The sequence below is a fragment of the Etheostoma spectabile genome, chromosome 10, assembly GCF_008692095.1.
Source record: "Etheostoma spectabile isolate EspeVRDwgs_2016 chromosome 10, UIUC_Espe_1.0, whole genome shotgun sequence".
Taxonomy (NCBI): domain Eukaryota; kingdom Metazoa; phylum Chordata; class Actinopteri; order Perciformes; family Percidae; genus Etheostoma; species Etheostoma spectabile.
The window spans coordinates 26,619,688-26,626,133 of NC_045742.1; the positions used below are offsets into that span (position 1 = coordinate 26,619,688).

General features: G+C 41.2%; 1 long non-coding RNA gene across 1 annotated transcript in view; it reads left to right on the forward strand.

Moving 5' to 3' along the window:
- The window catches only part of LOC116696956 (uncharacterized), a 14,361-nt gene that overhangs the window by 2,491 nt on the left and 5,424 nt on the right, over nucleotides 1-6,446 (forward strand). The gene's annotated exons all lie outside the window — the stretch shown is intronic.

The following is a 6,446-nucleotide window of genomic DNA, read 5'->3' on the forward strand; positions in this document are numbered from 1 at the left end:
CTCATGAGGTCATAAGGGGCAAGGTTACCTCCCCTTTCTCTGCTTTGCACTCCCCCCAGAGAATTTGGCCCACCCATGAGAAAGAGACATCATGGCTTTCAAACGAGCAAAGTGGCAGTTGGTCAAGGCCACACCCCCAGCCTCCACCTTGGCCTTCACCCCCCCTCCCCCCACTCCTCAAAAGCTACAGAATCAGAAATGGCATTGTGGGACTTGCTCTAGTCGCTGTAATTCTGCAACAAAGCTGATTTTTGGGAAAGCAACTTCAGATACAGTATCAGGGGACCACTAAGGTCTACATAAAAGAGAATTCAGATACAGTATTAGGGGACCACTAAGGTCATATAAAAGAGGCTTCAGACAGTATTAGGGACCACTAGTCCACATAAAGAGACTTCAGATACAGTATCAGGGGACCACTGAGTCTACATAAAGAGATTCAGATACAGTATTAGGGGACCACTAAGGTCTATAAAAGAGACTTCAGATACAGTATTAGGGGACCACTAAGGTCTATATAAAGAGACTTCAGATACAGTATTGGGGAACACTAGGTCATATAAAAAGAGACTTCAGATACAGTATTAGGGACCACTAAGGTCTAATAAAAGGACTTAGATACAGTATCAGGGGACCACAAGGTCTATATAAAAGCGACTTCAGATACAGTATTTGGGACACTAAGTTCTATATAAAAGAGACTTCAGATACAGTATAGGGACCACTAAGGTCTATAAAAAGAGACTTCAGATACAGTATTAGGGGACCACTAAGGTCTATATAAAAGCGACTTCAGATACAGTATCAGGGGACCACTAAGGTCTATATAAAAGCGACTTCAGATACAGTATTTGGGACCACTAAGTTCTATATAAAAGAGACTTCAGATACAGTATTAGGGGACCACTAAGGTATTACTAAGGTACATCACAGTTCCATTTTTAATTGTGTGCTAGTAGAGACTGATTGCATTCCCTAAACATATGTTATATCATGTGTTCGAAATTGGGATAAAGACAATATTTGTTGATAGATTATGAAGTAAAATTTTAATTCAGAATTGTTTTTAAAACCCTGAATAAGTCACGGGTCAATTTGACCCGAAGGACACGAGGGGGTCCCGAAAGTGAAGACAATACAAGGGTTAAAAAAAAAAAAAAGGATAAAGGATTTCGGACCGGACCAGCCCAATTTAAAATCCAGCAGCAGGCTGAGGCCAGTGACTGAGGGGTGAGCTCCGGCTGGATGGATAGGATGTTAGCAATGTCTTTTTTTTCTTTCCCTTTCATCCCTGAAGTTTCGCGGACAACAACAGGGGGTAAGAGACCTAAATCATCTCTCTGAAAAATGCAGTTATCATGAAAGTAGTTGGAGACATCTTGACAAAAACTTTTTTTACAAGTCACCAAAGCGCACATGTTTTGTGGATAAAGTAGAACCCATCCAGCTCTTCACTCTCATTTGCTGTTTTGAGAGCATATGATTGGGGGTGGCAGTAGCTCAGCCCATAGGGAGTTGGGTTGGGAACCAGAGGGTCACTGGTTCAAATCCCCGTATGGACCAAAAAGTAGGTGAAGTTGGCTGGAGAGATGCCACTTCACCTCCTGAAAAAGCAAGGCACCATACCCCCCCAACCGCTGGTTCAGCTGACACTCACTCTGACATCTCTCCATTAGTGCGTGCGTGTGCGTGTGTGTGTGTGTGTGTAGTTCAGGACTGTGTGTGATTACTAATAAAGTTTGGACACAGAATGTAAATTGTAATTTCCTCATTGGGGATCAATAAACAAATTAAAAATATTATAAGAATCAGGTGACCCCAATACTGTCAATACTGTATGTCTGAAGAAAAGGTGAGCAAAATGTATGCTTAAGTAGTTAACATACTTTTTGGTAGTGGGTGGGAGGGTGTAGTTAAATATTGCTAGATAATTTCCATTTATTATTATTATTATTATTATTATTATTATTATTATTATTATTATTACCACCTCTTTTGGGGAGTGGCTTCTCAAATTTTTGAGGGTGACAAATCTACTCCCTCTCCCAAAAAAAAAAAAAAAAAAGTACAGAGATGGCAAGCCAGCCAAAAGACAACAAAATGGATGTTCCGCAAGGCGGGATCATTAATAACAGTGACTAGCGAATGTCGCAGGGAACAATGGCATTGTGTAGAGAAGAGATGACGAATCCTCCTCTCTTTTCTCTCTGAGACAGCTCTATCTATTAATTAGTTTTATGTCTTCATTCATTATTTCATAGCGTTCCAACGCCCAGAGTGATTTTTAATCGCCTGTGGCAATACAGTTCACCGCCTGAGGTTCAACACAATGCATTGTGTAAGAATGCATTAAGTTGGTCTTATACGTGTTAGAGTTTCAGAGGATGTAGGACCCAAATGCAGAGACGGACATGCAGTGTGAGCTTTGAGGATTTAATAAACAATTGCAAATTCCATACCAACAAAAGGTGTCCCGAGAACAGAAGGAAAATCCAAAGGTACAAGCAGAATCCCCAAAACAGGAACAAGTAAAACACAGAACAGTGGCAAAGAACCCATTGACAAGAACAACCGAGAAACACCAAACATGACACAATAATCCGACAAGAGACAAAGACAGAACAGAGACTATATGCATAGGGTAATGAGAAAATAAGAGACGGGTGGGGCCAGGTTTGCTCAGTTGGTAGAGCAGGCGCACACATATGTAGCTTAGCGTAAATTCTTTAAGTAAGACCTAACTTTTAATCAGTGCACTCCTAAATCACTGTTATCCTAATAAATGGACTTTTTGCTGTTTATACATACGTAACTACAGCTAGTCTCTCCTGATTTAACTGTAGCTCAGTGTAAATCTTTAGGGAAGACCTAATTTAATCAATGCTCTCTTCCTAGATGGAATCAGCTGGTGGAGGCGTTCACCTTCCTGCTTAACCAATCAGAATCATACACAAATTGCAAGGGCCAATCACAGAGTCACAACCCTCCTTTTAAAAATCAGTTTCTCCCTTTGCTATCAGCTGTCGTTGCAGGCAAAGAGTGCAACCCTCCACCCCTCCCTTCCACCTCCAGTCCTCTACTCCAGCTGACCGGTCCGGAGCCTCCTTCGGTCTGGTCTTCGGGCTCCTTCGTTGCCACCACCGGTGTCTAGATTCCATCGGGGGTTTTATGTTTCTCTACCCCTATAAAAAATACACATTGTTGCAAAAAAATAAAAATACACATTGTTGCACGGGTGACATGTTCCTTCATTACTATAAACACACATACCGTTTGTTTGACTTAATCCAACGTTCACAAGCGCACCAAGCTAAATAATATATATATATATATATATATATATATATATATATATATATATATATATAGTACCCAGAAATGCACAATCTCCTCCTGTTTGAGTAACATCTGCTACACAACTTTGCTACACGCATTATTCATATAGCGATTGAGTCTAATCGCCAAAGACTTTGTAGATTTTATTGAGCTGTAAAATAAACCTCATTTGCAAATCTGCAAACATGTCTCTCCTGATTATAATAGAGGTTTGCTCCTTGACACAGCGGCCGTGGGTTGGACTCCGCCCTGCGGCCCTTTGCTGCATGTCATTCCCCCTCTCTCTCCCCTTTCATGGCGTCACCTGGCCTGTGGAAATGAAGGCTTAAAATGCCCCACAATAATCTAAAAAAAAATAAAAAAATTAATAAGAGACAGGTGACACAGGCTGGGAAAAAGTAAAAAACCTCAGCCAATCACAAGGGCGGGAAAACTAAAGGCAGGAAGTAAAAAAAGACAAGACTAGACAGAAAAACAAGACTATCAAAATAAAACAGGAAAAAGAACATACACAATCATAAAAATATACAGGCCCTAACTGATTTCTTTATTATTTTATTTTATTATAGTTTTTAGCCATGGTTTTTCAATTGTGTTGGAAACGTGTAAAATTACAAAAAGAGGATTAGGGCCACATGTGAAAAATCTATTTGAGTTTAAAGTCATAATTCTGAGAAAATACGATAAAATTTGACGATGGAACATGAGAATGTGTTGGTTTCACCCGATGATGGGATGTTGATGGGGCGTCTTAAGAACTCTGAGTCACTTGATAAATTGTAGGGAGTGTTAAAACATTTACCTGAACCAAGGCGTTCACAGATGGTGAGACTGAAAAGGCTAAAAACCCATTTAAAACGTGCCCTGTTTAAGCCTGTTGGGTGCCAACTCTAGCAGGAGGATGACATGGTGTAGGCAGCACCGATTGGTTTCATTTTTCTTGCTATTGACAGCATTCCAAAATTACAAACAACAGAGCTACGAATTGAAATTTAATGGAATTCTCCCTTAATTATTTGATCATTGAAAAAGAGGCACTGGCCCTCATCTGGCTATTGCAGCACTTTTTATGTGGGGGGTGGAGTTAGTTCGGTAGTGGTTTACACCGATCATAATCCTCTACCTTTTCTCCATTCACTCCAAAATCAAAATCTGCAACTTATGTGTTGGTGTCTTTTTCTCCAACCGTTTCATTTGGACGTACGACATGTTAAAGGGGCGGAAAATACCGTGGTGGATGCCCAGTCTAGAGCTGTGGCTGTTTAGGTGACTTGTGGTTGTTTTCCTGCAGTGTTGTTTTCTATCCGTTCGGTGTTATTCTTTCTTAACTTACTTCCTAGGTACCCAGGTTGCTGAAATGGTGGCCGTGAGGGTTGTGATATGATGGAGCCTGCAGGTTGCATAGACACTCAGGTAAACATTGATATTCCAGAATGACATTGTTGATGATTATAAATTTGAGTTTGACTCAACTTTTTGGCATATTTTTGTTTCTGAAGGTGCTTGTGACTGTTGGAATTTTGTTGGAAGTGTGAGGACTCCCATCTTGAGCCTTCCCAATCTCCTGGCCTGTCATGTTCTACTTTTTTTGTTGCCGGCCTTGACCCAGTCGGTAACAAAGAGCTCCCTACGAACTCCCTACACTCAAGTGTTTTTAGCTCTGGTAAAAGAACTAATCTCTGTTTAACTATCACGCCCAAACTGCATATCTCATCAACGTTCTTGTATGCTGAGCATGCGCGTATACATGTGTACTCTGCCTGTTGCTGGTAGTTGCCATCAGGGGCCAACCCGTTCTCATTCCCATCTCTTGGTCAACAACAACAACAGCAAGTGAAACAACTTGGTCGGTGTCTCTGAGCGTCAGATACAGACACAAAAAGAAATGATGTGGTAACAAGAGCTACAACAGTAGTGAGTAGTATGAAAGACCGTTGACTGTATTATTGCACATCTCATATAGTCTCCTCACTTACAGTTTGGTCCACATTAAGCCTGAAAAAGGTCCCTTAGAATTTAGCAAATCAAGCAAAACAATGGTTAAATTTTTAAAAGTGGCCTGCCACACAAATAACCTGTTTTTTACAGTGTCATTTTTACAACGCTCTGGTTCTGTGGGAGTTTCTGTGTGTCAAAGTCGGCAAATCTGCCAAAATCTGCTCGGAGTGTGTGACGCGATTGCAGTCCATAAAACAGTGTTCTGTCTTTTTGGTTTGCCGCACAACTAGGTGAGCAAAAAAATGTATTGTGAACCTGAATTGACATGCGAGTCGGATCCAAATTTGCAAGGGGCCCGATTTGTCCCGCAGGGCCTTGAGTTTGACACGTGACCAAGACCATTAATCTCTCTGAAGACTTGTTTGGATCACATTTCATTTATGTACTTCACCTGGAAGATTTTATGGGCCCCTGGAGGTGTCAGTGGAGAAGATTTGTGATAAATCCCTCTGCCTAATATTTAAATTTCTAGAAATAGTATCTGAGTAATATGCATTCTAAAAACCACTCGTCACTTCAAATGAATAATTTGTGCACTTATTACACTTTATTTGTAACATGCACAAAATCGCTTTGGGTGAATGCAATTTCATTTGGAGGGCTCACACACATGGAAAATGACATTTTGGAAAAAAAAATGGTGTCTTTCTCGAATTTTCCCTTATTCTCGTTAATCCACAAACCTCAGGGCAAACAGGGACCCTGTCTTTAGTGGGACGTAGTGCCAGGGTGTCATGGTGGCCTCGTGGTTAAGCGTGAGATGCCACTAGGTTCAAAAAAGTGTGTTTCTTTAATTTTATTTTTGGATTTTTTTAACCAGGACAGCTGCAGACAGTAAAGAGGAGAGAGAGGGGAAGACATGCCGCAAAGGGCCCCGGTCTGAGGACAGAGCCTCAGTGCGGCCATTTCCGTTCAAATCAACAAGGCAGAATCAGAGAGGCAGCCATTTGTATGTGTACTATTGCTATGTTAACCTATAAACTAAGGTATAAATGGAGATGATATTTTGGACGGACAGTGGAGCAGTGGAGTAGTAACAACCCGATGCAAAGAGACAGCCACTAGATGAGGTGGAGGCTTGGGGGGTGGGGGGGGTGGCCTTGACCAACTGC